This window comes from Cibotium barometz, chromosome 12 (genome assembly GCF_041138505.1).
Source record: "Cibotium barometz isolate CiBa-2024 chromosome 12, ASM4113850v1, whole genome shotgun sequence".
Classification (NCBI taxonomy): domain Eukaryota; kingdom Viridiplantae; phylum Streptophyta; class Polypodiopsida; order Cyatheales; family Cibotiaceae; genus Cibotium; species Cibotium barometz.
Genome location: NC_141057.1, coordinates 17,416,437 through 17,432,438, shown reverse-complemented (window position 1 = coordinate 17,432,438; position 16,002 = coordinate 17,416,437). Strand labels below are relative to the sequence as shown.

Genomic DNA, 16,002 nt, shown 5'->3' with positions numbered 1-16,002 from the left:
CCAAAACTTTAAGACCCTAAAACTGAGTTTTTCTTTACGAGGGTCTCAAGTTCCAACAAGTAAATACCATAAAGATTTTCAAGAGAATTCAAATGTGACTGTGCTTTGTGTCAAAGCACCACAAAAAATTGCAAATCCAACGGTATTCAAGTGATTTAGTGGGCGAGTCCTAACCTTTTATAATGTGAGATTGGGTACTAAAGTTAATTGTGCTTTGGCAGACAGTACCTCCACTTTGGAACGCTGTATGTGTTTCCAACAAGAGTGATCTTTGATGTTTATATGTGCTTTAACGTTGTTAACATGTTGTGTCCAATTTTCCAAGCATCAATGCATCATTGATGTTTATGTGTGCTTTAAGGTTGTTCAGATGTTGTCTCCAATTTTCCAAGCATCAATGCAAGTCTTGTATTCTTTCTAGCACAAGTGGTGCTAGCCCTTGGCTCATATCATGTAGCAACAAAGTATATTCTCTCGTAAAGAGAGAACTTGTATGAGAGTTGAGATTGTCTTAGATTATATGGACAAATGGTATAAGCCAGGATTCTGGAAGGGGAGGTTATGGATTCCGAGCCCATGGAGGGCACACATCTTGCAATATCAAGATATCACATGCTAATTTGTGCACACACCTTGTAAAACTAGGATATCACGTGTAAGTGTATAAGGTGGTGTGGTGAGTTGGCTCCAAGAACTGTACAGCATAGTCAGACTGGTTAGGATTAGGGTTCACCAAAGCAAGCCTCGGTCTCTCAGTGAACAGGCACTGTTCCCCGTACTGGCACATGCCAACGGATAGGATTCGATCCTCTAGGCGTCGCCTCGACTGCAGCTCTGGAACGGCCAACCGGACACCTGGCTGGTCATCATGCAGAAGATCTGATTCAGCTCGAGTCACCTTCATGCAACAGTGTTAATGCAAAAGAGATCGCCCCAATGACCATCCCTTTTAACCACGGAAGGCAGAACATCTTGTCTCATCCTCTCTCGTATGTTAATACCTTGTCCTTCATCTCACTGGATGCCTCTATCATGCTACGCCTCAAGATGTAGCCGCTGCATATCTTCAGACCACTATCAGACCACTAAGCCCAGCCCCTCTAATGAACTCCAATCTTCAGTACCAAAGAAAGTCTTCTTTGCTCGGGTTGCCCTCCCCATGGACCATGTATGCCTTGAATTCAAGCGCACAACAGACTGTGGGCATATCTGTACTTCACAGGGCACATCGCCACGGAAGAGGACTTCAAGAACTGGTTCTCCACTGTTTCATGGTAAAGCTTCTCCAGTTCGTTTTCATTTTGCTGGTGAGGGCTTCTTCCAAGTGCTAGTTGAATCAGTGGCACAAAGGGACACCATATGTTTGGTGGTTCCGTGCTACAATGGTAGCCTGGTGCACATCATCCCATGGTAGCCAGCGTTTAATCTAGAACATGTGCTCCAGAACGAATGCACGGTGTAGGTTAGCTTCCCAGACATACCATACTACCTGTGGGGGCTGACGACCCTACGATGGCTGGTGTGCTTCGAAGAGTCCTCTACACACCACCCTTCTGACCCTCCTGGACCAAGGCTACCATTGTAGCACAGAACCATATGTTTGGTGGTTCCGTGCTACAATGGTAGCCTGGTGCACATCATCCCATGGTACCCAGCGTTTAACCTAGAACATGTGCTCCAGCACGAATGCACGGTGTAGGTTAGCTTCCCAGACATACCATACTACCTGTGGGCTGAGGACCCTACGATGGCTGGTGTGCTTCGAAGAGTCCTCTATGCACCACCCTTCTGACCCTCCCGGACCAAGGCTATTATGACCACTCCCCTCTTCTGGTCTCCTTTGCTATATTGGAGTATGCCCCTCCCGGACCAAGGCTATTATGACCACTCCCCTCTTATGGTCTCCTTTGCTATACCGGAGTTTGCCCTTTGCATAAATGGACCTCCGCCCTTCAAGCTCAATATCTCCCACATGAGGAAAGTGGATTATCATGCAGGGATTGTGGCAGTGTGGAATGCAGGAAAAGCCCAGGGTGAGCCCCCAGTGAAACATTGGGTCAAATGCATCAGATATGCAGCAAACTTCTGCAAGAAGTATAAAGCTAAGAGAGAAGCTCATGCAAGCAGTGCAATATGAGGGACTTGACCCGGTCATTACCACATTGATCAACAACATAGATTCTTACCTACAGGCACAATCGATCGTTAGAGATGAAGCGATTAGGGTTCTCTCTCGCACTCTTTGGTTAGCCAAGGAAGATGCACCCACTAGCTTCTTCTTCCGGTAAGTCAAAAAAAAATACCACCAAGAAAGAATCAACAAACTCATGTTGTCTGATGGCTCGTTAACTGAGGATGAAGAAGAGAGCCTCCCACTTCACTGTGTACTTATCTGCCCCATCACTGGATCGTCCCCCTCGCTAGAGGTGGGATACCCGGAAAGATTGGAGAACTCTCTCTCAAGCTTTGACCAGGACGGTTGAAGACTCCTCCCTCCCAGCTTTGAGCTCAGGTTTGCTGCTGGTAAGATGGCCAAGGGACGCAGGGGATGGGAGCTTGGGACGCGGGGACGCCGTCCTGAGACGCGGCAGCAACGGGGACGGAGAAGTTACTGGCCGGGGACATTGTCAGAGAGCCGTTGCGCTCTGCAACGGTCGGTTTTCTGGCCGTTTTTTCGACCGTTTAAGTGGCTCTGCACTTGCCTTGTCCTTTGAGGCTTGTCCCTTGCCACTCTTGCCTATCTATATAAGAACAAGCACACGAGAAACTTTCTCTCACACACACCTTCAAGCAACTTTCAAGGCTCTTGAGTCTTTGGCACTTTGCTCATTGCTCAAGCTTGAAGGGGCAAGCCACACTCTAGTGACTAGTCTCTAGTATCTACTCTCTCCAGTCTCTCTCCCTCAAGCCTCTTCAAACTTCCAAGCCTTTGACACAAGGCTCCACCACTCTAGTCTCTAGAGTCTAGAGTCTACTCTCTTAGCTCTACTATCTAGTCTCTCTCCCTCAAATCTCTTCAAACTTCCAAGCCTCTCGGCTCTCACACAAGCACTCTAGTCTCTAGTCTTTCCCCCTCAAGCCTCTCTCCCTCTCTCAAGGCTCAAGCCATCTTCAACCATGGCATCCTCCTCATGTTGTGCAGGGACAATAGAAGGATGACAGAATGGACATGGTGGGAGGAGGTTAACTAAACTCCATCCGCTCATGGAGGCGATTCTCGACCATGGGCATGCAAGCTTTGCCTGGCCTCGACAAAGTGAGAGACCACCTCTTGCATGAGAGTGGACATGAGGCGCGGTTTTGCACAAATGTCACGCCCGAAAAGAGACGGAAACTTCTTGACAAGCTAGCCATCTACAAGGCAGTCAAAGCGACAAGGACACCACGAGTAGCCATGGATCCCACGATGATGGAGACAGGAACTCAAGCCTCTACAATGGAGTCATGTGGTGGATCGGGATCACACAAGCCATCACCTTCACCATCGAGTCAGAATGTCGCTCCATCCATGATGCCGGCTCCCTCCATCTCCGCGGCTTGTCAACCCTTGTGTGGCCCACGGTGAGAATCTACACTTGCGGAGAATTTGAACCCCAAGTTGAAAGAGAAGGTGGATATGGCAGTGGCCCGTTTCTTCTTCCACGACCGTCGACCACATTGTCTTTCAAGCAGCTAGGTAAGTTTGAACGATCATTGCCAATTCATCATTCATGTTTTCACCGTCCTAGTCTCCTTCTCATTAGTACATTGCTTTCTTAAATAGGTCGGAATACTTCAAGGTCACGGTTAAGAAGATTGGGAAGTATGGCTCAACCTATATATCCCCCTTATTTGAGAGCTTGCGCACTACATTTGTCGAAAAAGAGAAGCGCATTGTAGAGCAAGCGGCTGACAACACAAAGTGGCAATGGAAGAGGAACCGAGTATTCCTCATTGTGGGTGGATGGAGCGACACCCGCCGCAAGACAAGTATTCATGGCATGGTTGCATATTCCCGCAGAGAGATGTACTTCATCTCATCTCATGATGCATCCGACACCAGGAAGAGCGCGGATATGCTTGGATAGAAAACTATGGATAAGGTAGAGCACTCTACGAATTCCACATAAGGATGATTCACGATCTCCTCTGTCTAGCAGTAAAGCCTCTGCCGCTAGATGTGTTATTGACCTTAGCTCCATGATCTCTCTATGCAAGCATGGAACTCTATATGAGCTCTATGAATGCATAGACTACTCTATATATGTATAGAGATCTCTATGCATCCATAGGACATTATGCATCGATAATGCTCTAATGCATGCGTGGAGATCTCTCATACATGCACAAGCTAGCGTTTAAAATTATTTTTTTCATATTTAGATAAGGATCTATGTAAGGATCTCTTATGTATAGAGACCTCTATGCCTATGCATTGCCACTATGCATGTGCTTTATCCAAACCTAAGCATGAACTTTGTCTTGCGTGAGATATATAACCGGTGCATTCAAAGATATGGGACAAAAATTCATGTCACAAGTTGGTTACAATCCCACCCTCTCATGTACATCTTCTTGTTCTTGAAGAGAATGTGAGAGGAGAAGAGAGAGCTTGAGTCTTTGCAAGCAAGCAAGTACACACACACACACACACACACACACACAAGAGAGTGCAAGACACAAGAAAGAGATGAATGGTTGAATTTTCCTCTTTTATCTTCTTCTCTTCTCTACAACCATATAACTAAAAAGAGTACATACATTAAAGGGAAAGTATTGTCCTACAATAACATACAAAATGGTCGGTCCATAGTGTCAACTCGACTATATGAGATTGCGCTATAACTATGCGATAACTCTAGTACTCCAAAGTCGATGTCACACAGTCTGTCATTCACTAACGCCATATCAACCATAATCACACCAACCGTACAAGTGGCGTAAGTGCAATGACGTAAGTGCAGTATCTATCACCGAGGCGGATCATTAATGTCCGTTCATAACACTAGTCGAGCTCCATATCTCAACACTCCTCCTCATGCTCAACTCCATACACTGCACTACGAGTAAGCTCCTAAACATGTGGAGCTTCTTTGTGCCTAATGCCTTCGTGAAGATATCAACCATCTAATCCTCTTTGCTGAATCTCCTAGAATCTTCTCCCTCACAAAATGATAGTGCACCTCAATGTGCTTCGTTTGAGCATGGTATACTAGGTTACTACCCAGCTGTATGCTACTCACGTTGTCACAATAAATAACAAATCCCCTATCCACCACCATGGACTCACCCATATCACAAAGTAGCTTCTAAAACCAAGCTACCTCACAAGCTACCATATGTAGCAACATCCCTGTACTCTGCCTCTCTACTTGGCAAGGCAACTGTTGGCTACTTCTTACTACTCCAACTCACAAAAACACTCCTAAATGAGAACATAAATCCACTAGTAGATCCCTTGTCTGCAACATTACCTACCGAATCAGCATCTGTTTACCCATGTAGAAATGTCCATAATCAACTGTGGACTTTATGTACCTGAGAATATGTCTAGCCGTATCCAAGTGTGGCTTCCTAAGAGCCTACATAAATTAACTTACAAGTCCAATAACATAGCTCAAATCTCGTCTACTAATGGTCATGTAAATCAAGCTACCCACTATGTGCCTGTATGTATTGGGGTCCTCCAAAAGCTCACCTGTATCTGTGAAGAGCTTTGTGTTCTACTCCAATATAGTTGAAAGTCTTCCAGCTTGTCATACCATACTCGGACAACATGTCCAAGCCATACTGCTTGTGCATTTACAAAATGCCATGATGTTATCTCATCACCTCTATGTCCAAGAAATACTGCAGCTTACCCAAATCCTTCATCTCAAGTTTCTACTTCAAAAGCCTCCCAACATTATCTATGTCAACATCACTATCACCAGTGATAATCAAGTCATCCACATAGATAACTACTAGCATGATTTATCTATCTGTCTTTTTCACATAAAGTAAAAAATCTACATTGAATATCTGAAATTCAATGATAACAAGATACTTCCCAATCTTGTTTAACCATATTCCGGATGTCTACTGCAAGCTATACAAGGCTTTGTGTAACTTGCAAAAATAATCTGGATGTGCATCACTCTCATAACCTGGTAACTCTCATGTATACTTCTTGCAAATCACCATGCAAGAATGCATTCTTTACATCCATCTGATGTAAAGACCATACGTCTTTATATAGCCTTTGGCTAACAATATTGCCTTATACCTGCTCATTGAACCATCAGTGTTATTCTTGACTTTATATACCCACTTACATCCATTTTTTTTCTTTTCTTTAGACAAAAGCACTATCTCCCATGTTACATTTGCATGCAGTGCTACCATCTTCTCATTCATGGCATCTTTTCATTTCTTATTTCCATGTATATGCTCAAAACAAGTTGGCTTCAATTTCTATATTGCTTTATTCATGTTAGCATAATGACAAACTGTATATCCATCATATCTCAACCGGTCAACAGGATCACTAACCCTCGTAGACCTACATACATCTGGATCACTGTCAGGTGTCCTCAAAACAGTCTTGGTTCTCCTTACACTAGTAGTAACTAAAGATGGAATGCCAAGCTCCTCATCAATGCTCTGCAAGGAGTTGCTATAGTCACCATCCACATACGAGTGACCTGCTAAGAGATCAGGCACAAAAGGTTGATCTAGATTTTCCTTTCCTTTATGTGATACATATGTACCTACATCTATCCTCAACCTACTTGACCATGGACTAACATTGGATTTACTGCTAGAGGCCTCTTCAAGTCTACTAAGGACCTGTGATTGTTACTCTACATGTGGTGCAACATTAACACTTCTTACGTCTGCATCTTTTGTTCCCTTCACTGATGGTGCATACCAACAACTAATCTCGTTAAAGACAACATATCTGCTTACTTGCATCTCATGAGTGGTAGAATTATAACATCCATAACCTTTCTGCTCCACAGCATAACCAATAAAGATACATTTCTCTACCTTTGTATTCAACTTTGTTCTTACTTCATCAGAAACATACACATATAAAACACATCCAAAAACTTTAAAGTGAGACATATCTGCATATAAACTTTTGTTTAGATATCATACCATGAACAGCTCTCGTGGATACCTTGTTCATAATGTACAGGACAGTTACTTATTCTTCCCAAAAATAATGTTACATATTCTTTTCAACCATCAAGGTATAGGTCACTTCTGCAATGTGCCTAATTCTCCTTTCTACAACACCATTCTGCTATGCAGAGTATACCTACATGTAAACTACCTCTTGATTCTTTGCTTTCTCAAGAAATTACTTAAACTTATTATAGAAATATGCTCCCCCAACATCTGATCTTCAACATTTTATTTGCATGCCTGTTTTCTTCTCTCGACCAAGACTTTAAATCTCTGAACGTGAGAAAACACTAAATCTCTGAAAGTGAGAAAACACCTCACTTTTCTCCTTCTTGAAGTAAACCCACACTTTCCTAGTGTGGTCATCAATGAATATAACGTAATACTTACAACTTGTAATTATTGCAGTATTAGTCGATCCCCATACATCTGAACGTATAACATCTAATAACCTTGTACTGACATGCTTTTCATGTGAAAAAGCATGTTTGACCTGCTTATCAAGCTGACATGCTTAACATACTGTATGCATGCCATCAACCTTAAACTTTAACAAACCTCCAGTAATATTTTAAACCTGAATAGACTTCAATAATTGTATATTCAAATGACCAATGTGCTTGTGCCATATATCAATATCTGTAATGACACTTGTTTCATGCACAAACATGGCTACCTTTACCTTAGACACGTTCACATCTAAAGTAAACATCCTACTATTTCTGTTACCCTTTGTAGCCAAGTAACTGATTTTTGAAGTCTTTTACACCACAACTTAAAAGCTTAAACCTCACTTGCAGACCTTGCTTGACCATCTGTCCAACAGAAACCAAGTTCTTTGTAATATTTGAAACATGAAATACATCTGCCAAGTACTTCATTTTTCAATCTTGTATATACAATTGTATATACAATGCCACTTTACCAACATGCACAATGGAATGCGCAATATCATCACCTGCTTCTATACAACCTGATTTCTACTCACCACGACTAGTCATGTGACTAGAGACGCTAGAATCCACATACCATATATCTTGAGATCTTAAAACATCTCATGTTGCGGATCTAAGCATGTTTTGCATTACAAACAACTGCTCCATTCTATGATCACCTCCCTATTTACTAGATGATGTACAATTACCTTACTGTAACTTTCCACTTTTAATGTCGTTGTTCTTTTTATAGCAATCCTTTGCCATGTGTCCTGGTTTACCACAATGATAACACTCTATGCTACTTACATTCTAATTTCTTTTCCAACCACCTCAACCTCTTTGCCTCCCTTATCTCTCAAAATTGAATGCTCATTAACCTCAATGAGTTATATAAAAAAGTCATTAAAAATTAATCTTTTTACTAATCTTTCTCTTTTAAACTAATCAAAGACTCTAATTATCCACTAATATTTAATTAATTCACATAATTGAATACATCATTAGATAGAACAAAAAAATGCTAATCTTTGTACATCAACAATTGTGTAAACTAATCTAAAATAAAAAATAATTAATCTCTTAATTATGATCTCCTCTTTTAAGATGAAATTAAGCAAGAAAAGTCATATTTTTCCAATTGATGAAAAAATTGATGTGATTAAATATTCTGATGTATTTAGATGCTTTCAAAACAATGAAAAATACCAATTTTGATTATTCATATGATCAATTTAGATCCCAATTAACTTATTTTTTAATTTTTTGACTTCTTGAATAAGATTAATCATCTTTAATGACAAAAACTAATCTATGAAAAAAATTAATCAAATTCAAAGATTTTTGATAATTCTAAAAAATTATCCACTACTTCTAATGCTTGCTAACACTGTAATCTAAACAATTTCAACAACAAACACACAATTACAGTAGAATTAATGATCTTAGTTCTATGTTTAACACTAAGAAGAGCTAGCATTCACTAAAAATTACATTTTATTGTATTTTTTGATGCAATGGATACAAACTAATACAAACTATGTGCAAGCCTTAAGAACATGAAAAGTCATAAAAATAAAAACTATGTGTAAGCCTTAAGAACATAAAAAGTCATAAAAATAAAAAAAAAACTACAAATTAATGTAGATAAAAAAATTAAAAAATAACAAATTAAAAAAACAAAAAAGAGAGCTAGTCTACACTAAAACTCACACAAATCACGATCAAATCCACATCTTTTTCATGGAAAACCATTAATCAAGATAATGTCAATAGGTTATACATAAATAAGAGACAAAATGATAAAAAAAGCTAAGGAATGGTTCGCTGACACTGACGCCAGAAATGTTATCGCTCACCCTAATCCTCCTTAAAACAAATCCAAAAAGAGATTACCTGGTGAACCGCAACTATCATGTGGATTTTTGCAATCACCGAGCTCGTAACCCTTGAGATCTCCAAACTCTACAACTCCTTGAGACGCAATTCCATCGCGTCTCCCCCACGAACGTTGTCACACCACCGCGTTTGCACTACGGGTACTCGTCCCTCTTCTCACCTCACTTCACTCACACACTCACTAGCATGTTTTAGAAAGAGAGATTAACAAGAGCAGAACTCAATTGCACAATGAGAGAGTATGTTGTAATATGAGAGAAATTCACTTATATACATGACCATAAATGTTCACTCACTTAAACTGTGACCGACCAAACACTTTAAACTGATAAGAGACTTAATGCTATTACAATGACTACTCTCGTAATATATCCATTAAGTACATCACTTAGGACTTCATTCTATCTTGCTACCACAGACTCTTGAAGCAAGAACCGCCATCAATACTCAATCGCTCCATTACGGATGCTCGTACAGGTGGTAGTTTTGGATACTATTATGTCATATGTTAAATGTATGACCCTTTGGTGTATCTACCATGACTCTTTCATATAAGCAATAGCTCTTGTTAATCCTAGAATTGGATTAACAACCTTATTCTATCCATTGCTCAAACAAAAAGTGAAGAATTATAAAGAAAAGTTTTAAAGAGAACCTACAAGACCATACACAACAAACGACAACATCTAAATGCAAATTAATGATGATGAAACCCTCAAACTATAGTCCGAGTAAAAAAGCTATATTTCATGTAAAATTTATAATATTTATCTCTTTTTTTAAATTCATCTATTCAACTTATGCATAGAACTGCTTAGATAATTATTACTGCTTATGAATTGAATTGCTTTGAACATACTTGACTAAGTTTCTTTAAATGCAAATCAAAATTACCCAAGAACAACTCTTCAAAATGCTCACTTTGACTCAATAGAGTATTGATTGATCCCCAAATCTCTTCAATTCTCTCTTTTTTTCCCTTAATTTAATTGCAAAAGTAGACTCTTTGGTTGGACCTAATGGAGATTTGAGTTACCCACTCAAACCACTCGATCAATAGATGCTCTAGTAGACTCTCTCTCTCTCTCTCTCTCTCGCGTTGAAAAACAGGTAGAGAGAGAGAGAAGACACACATAGCAGCAAACCCTAACCATACAGAGAAGTCATCTCCCTTCTCACACGATGCATAAAGCCATAATCCATAACACACAACACACACAATGTGTTGTGTCCACACACAACTAACCCTAGCTAATGTCCACACACTATGACCAGCTGGATGTCGTCATTTATGTCTCACACCTATTCCTACCTAACATGCCAGCACAAAGCACAGCTGGCACAAGCTGATATCGACTGCCATAAATAAAGATATAGATGAGCTTGTGCTATCAAAGCTTTCAACACTCCCCCTCAGGCTCATCCCACGTACTCCCAACATAGTATGGAAGTACTCAAACTTCTCCCTGCTAAGTGGCTTTGTAAAGATGTCGGACACCTGCTCTTCAATCTTCACATACTGCAACTCTAGTGTACCATCCAGCACTTTCTCTCTAACAAAATGATAGTGAACCTCTATGTGTTTGGTCCACGCATGAAAAACTGGATTCTTGGCCAACTGTATGCTGCTCATGTTGTCACAATAAATGACAACCTTGCCATCAATAGGCTCACCCAAATTAGCCAAGAGATTCTTTAACCATACTCCTTCACATGTAGCAATGGCTGCACCCCTGTATTCAGCCTCTGTACTAGATAAAGCAACAATAGGTTGCTTCTTACTACTGCAACTCACCACCACTGCACTTCCAAATGTAAAGGCATAACCACTAGTAGACCTCCTGTCATACAAGCTACCTGCCCAATCTGTGTCTATGTAGCCATGTACATCCCAACCTTTACCATGCTCATAAAGAAGACCATAATGTGCAGTGGTCTTTACATATCGCATAATGCGTCTCACTGCATCCAAATGAGGTTTTCCGGGACTTTGCATAAATTGGCTTACTAGCCCCACAGCATAACTGAGATCCGAGCGTGTGATAGTCATGTAAATAAGACTGCCAACCATCTTTCTATACATAGATGGATCATCCAACTCTTTACCAAAATCAACCCGCAACTTCACATTCTGCTCCAAAGGTGTACTCATTGGCTTACACACTGTCCTCCCATATTTTGCCAACATATCCAATGCATATTAGCGTTGCACTAACCATGTACTTACACGGTCTTTGATCACTTCAATCCCAAGAAATTATCTCAATTTGCCCAAGTCTTTCATGTCAAACTGTCCACTCAATGCCTTCTTGACATGCATAACATCTGCAGCATGATCTTCTCTGACAATCAACTCATCCACGTAGATGACAAGTAACACAATCCCATGGATCTATTTTCTTCACATAGAGTGAAGAATCTGCTGAAGAAACCTGAAATCCAAGGGAGATAACATATTGGCTTATCTTATCACTCCAAGCACGAGGTGCATGCTTCAAACTATGTAATGCTTTCTTTAATTTGCATACATGACTGGGATACCTCGGGTGTACATATCCTTCTGGTTATGCCATATAAACTTCCTCTTGTAGATCACCATTTAGAAATGCATTTTTCACATCCATTTGATGCATTTCCAATCATTTGCTGCAGCTATAGCAATGACTGCTCTCACTGTTCCCATCTTTGCAACTGGACTAAATGTTTCATCATAGTCCAAGCCTTGGGTTTGTGTATAACCCTTAGCTACCAATATTGCTTTATGGCGTTCAATGAAACCATCTGACTTGCAACCAATGACATTTTTGCATTGTGGTAAGGCAACCAAATCCCATGTTTCATTATGAACCCCTTTGTAAACCCCTTTGCAACCAATGACATTTTTGCCTTGTGGTAAGGCAACCAAATCCCATGTTTCATTATGAACCAATGCATCCATCTCAACATCCATTGACTTCTCCCATACATGCTTTCCAATAGCTTCTGTATAGCATGTAGGTTCCACATGCTTCACCAAAGAGGTCATATATGCGTAATGCATAGCAAAATCACGATATGTTAACCTGTCAACTGGATACCTGACCCTTTGGGATCTCTGCAATGCATGCGGATCACTCTGAATACCTATCACTAGCATGTGGAGGTACATATCTATCCTGTTGCCTTGCACCACGTGTGCATAAAATTGGTATGCCAAGTTCCTCATCCAAACTCTCTGAACTTGACGACTCATAACCTCTGATGCCAATTCATTCAACTTTCTTTTTCCCTTTATCCACAGCACTACTCCCAGTGCTCATACTCTCATGTCTCAAGCGTCCTGACCATGGACGTATAGTACTACTTTCAGACTTTGCTGGCCCAGACATAGAAATAGAACTTGCTTGTGGCAAGTTCACATGCACATCAGCAACAAGGGAATCAATGACACCCTCATCCTTTGCTTTGTACCAACTAGCAAGTTCATCAAACACCACATCTCGTGAGATAACCAATTGCCTAGTTTGTGGATTGTAACATTTATATGCCTTGCAATCTTGTGCATAAGCAACAAACACACACTTCTCTACCTTATGATCCAACTTCCTCCTTCTCTCGTTAGGCACATGTACATAAGCTATGCACCCAAACACTCTGAGGTGTCCAATGTCTGGCCTAAAACCTATAAGCCACATCTCTGGCGTACTTCCATGTATGACTGTTGTGGGTGTCTTATTAAGTACATACACCGTGGTAGCACACGCTTCTGCCCAAAAATAGTGTGGCATGTGTTACCATATATATAGGCGGGTGGTTGCAGGATCAGGGTGCCCAGTTTTGTCTACTCAGGCACCCTGTAAATAGTAAAAAAACAGGTATTTATTTACTTTTAGTTTCCTTTCAAGTTCTTTTGTTGGAACGTCACATGCAAAGTTGGGAATATAGTTGCATAATCTGATTAAGCATTAGATAGCTAAAAGTCCTCATTTCCTTAAGTACAAGCTCAATGTATACACCATGTCCCAAATTTGGGCTGGTTCCATAAAATGCTAATATCTTTCACATAAAAACTCATATGAGATTTCCACTTTGCATCTTAGATCTTCACATAATATAGAGCTTAACTTGATTTTTTGAGAAATTTTTAAGCTATTTGTCTATTTTCTTTAAATATTTCAAGGTCTTTAAAGTGTTATAATATATGCCACTTTTTGCACCCACAATAACTACCACTTAAAAATGCATAATCTTGTAGATCAAAAGAGTGGTAGATAGTGAGACATTGGTAGAATATGGTGGTTAGTCAAAATTGCAAATCCAATGGTTCGACTTTTAATGATCTCTTTTCTAAAATTCTTCCAGACTATCAGAAGGCCTGTAAATACTAATAATCTAATTATTAAAATTACATTTTTGATGTAAATCATCTAAAACCTATAGGGACTAGTGTACTTGTATTGGTGCATCTATGGAAAAAAAATAGATCACTCTAAGTATAGAGAGATCATTTTTTTATTGTTTCATCATATTTTTGGTTAATTTTGATAAATTAGACTAATTTATATTAATTTAAGTTATATTGGGAGTAAATTTGAGTGTATGTGTATTTTTTATTAGTTTCTTGATCTCGTTTGAAGTACCTTTTCTCCCCAAACTTGTTGTCCAAGAATTGTCCGAGTCCAGCATAAACTGGACAAAACTGGACACCCTGATCTTGCAACAACCCAGGCAGTGATATGTGTGAACACACTTAGGACCGCCGAGGCACTTTTTTCCTCTTTAGGAGGTTTTTTCTCTCGGCTTGTATATATGCCCATTATTCTAGGACTAACTAATATTTCTACACTGACACAATCTAATACACTGTGTGTTGTGTGCATTCTTACTTCTTCTTCCCCAAGCTTTGTGTACTTTCCTACAACCCTAGTTCCAACAATTAGTATCAGAGCAGGCATCGGCACCCAGGACTACGCCGCTAGCATTCTATGACTCACGTTCTTCGATTGAGGTGAGCTTTCACGAGCGCTTATAGGTTCCCAAACTCTGCAGATATTCTCGTGGACCTTTACGTTCTCAGAAATTGCATCAGAGATCGTTTCAAGCTCCGTTTTATGAGTTCTGCACGGGTATTTTTGTCATTTCGTGCAAAAATTTTGAGAGTGCTGTTTTTTACAAAACAAGCATACGTATTCTCTTGTGGACCGTGCTACATAGCACGAGTTATTTTTTGTTCAATCTTTCCTCCATTGCAGGTAGCTTTTGCATCAGTTTCAGTCAGTGGCCATGGCTCATAACAACAATGATGTATTTTGCATGTTGTCTGTTGATAACAAACTAGATAGAGACAACAACTACCCACCTTGGACATACATGGTGCAGCATGTTTTGGTTGCAAAAGGAGTGTTGAACATTGTGCAAGCAGGGTATGGATGTACGTCCACGTTCTGTGGATATAAGATCTGTTGTTGAGGATGTTACAGGTTCTAGCAGCTCTACTGTTGCTGCTGTTTTACCCACTGCTAAACAACCTCATTGGGATATTAAAGATGCGCAAGCTCATGCCTTGATTGCACTCTTTGTTGAACGTAACATCACTCCATATATTCGTTCAGCTAAAATAGCAAAACAAGCTTGGGATATTCTAGTTGGTTTGGCAACATGTCATAAACGAGACAAAAATCTCTTACCTGCATTAAAAGCTAGAATCGAAGATTACGCAAGAAAATGACATGAATGTTTTTCTTACTGAGATTAAAGATATCAAGGAAGAGTTGATTTCTGCAGGTGAGATTATTCCTGATCATTCTCTTCTGCAGACTGTTCTTGATACTTTACCTTAGTCATATCAAACTTTTGCTTCCACGTGGAGACTTGTTACTGAGGACAGACCTGATGTTGTCAAGTATGATACTTTAGTCAACAAGCAAAACGGGGCTAGGCAACATGCAATTGATCAGGCATTTGTTGTTGCCTAGCAAAGAAGAAGCGATAAGACAGTCCCTTCCACTGTTTCTTCTTCGATTAGTAGGTCTGCAAATTCTTCTCTTTCCACAGGTAGCAACAATAGGTCCGAGAAGGCTCTTGATAAAGGTAAGAAAAAAATCAGGGACAACTATTGTAAGGTAACTAATCATGTCGTAAAGAATTTCCTTAAGCTAAAGGCTAAAGAGACAAAGAAGAAAGAGTCAAACGTAACCACAAGACCAAATGCTTCTACAAATGTATATTCCGCAAATGTTGTGGAAGATATAGAATGGGCATTTAGCATGTATTGCCAGTATGACCCATCTGTACATGATGCATGTTTGGCAGTTTTTGTTGACTCTGATGTATGGTATTTTGACAATGGTGCTACAAAGCATAATACCTCGCATCGTAATATATTCACTTGTCTTGAGGCTGTCTCTAATGGGAATACCGTCACATGCACCAATAATGCTTCTTACCCAATGAAGGGCGTAGATAAAATTATGATAAAATTATACTTACTACTCCAAATAGCAGTGCTTTCACACTTTCAGACGCTTTGTATGTGCCAAGG

General features: G+C 40.1%; 1 protein-coding gene across 7 annotated transcripts in view; it reads right to left on the bottom strand.

Annotated features, from left to right (window-relative positions):
- LOC147633144 (MADS-box transcription factor 23-like) overlaps positions 1-16,002 on the bottom strand; it is a 73,958-nt gene that overhangs the window by 1,805 nt on the left and 56,151 nt on the right. The gene's annotated exons all lie outside the window — the stretch shown is intronic.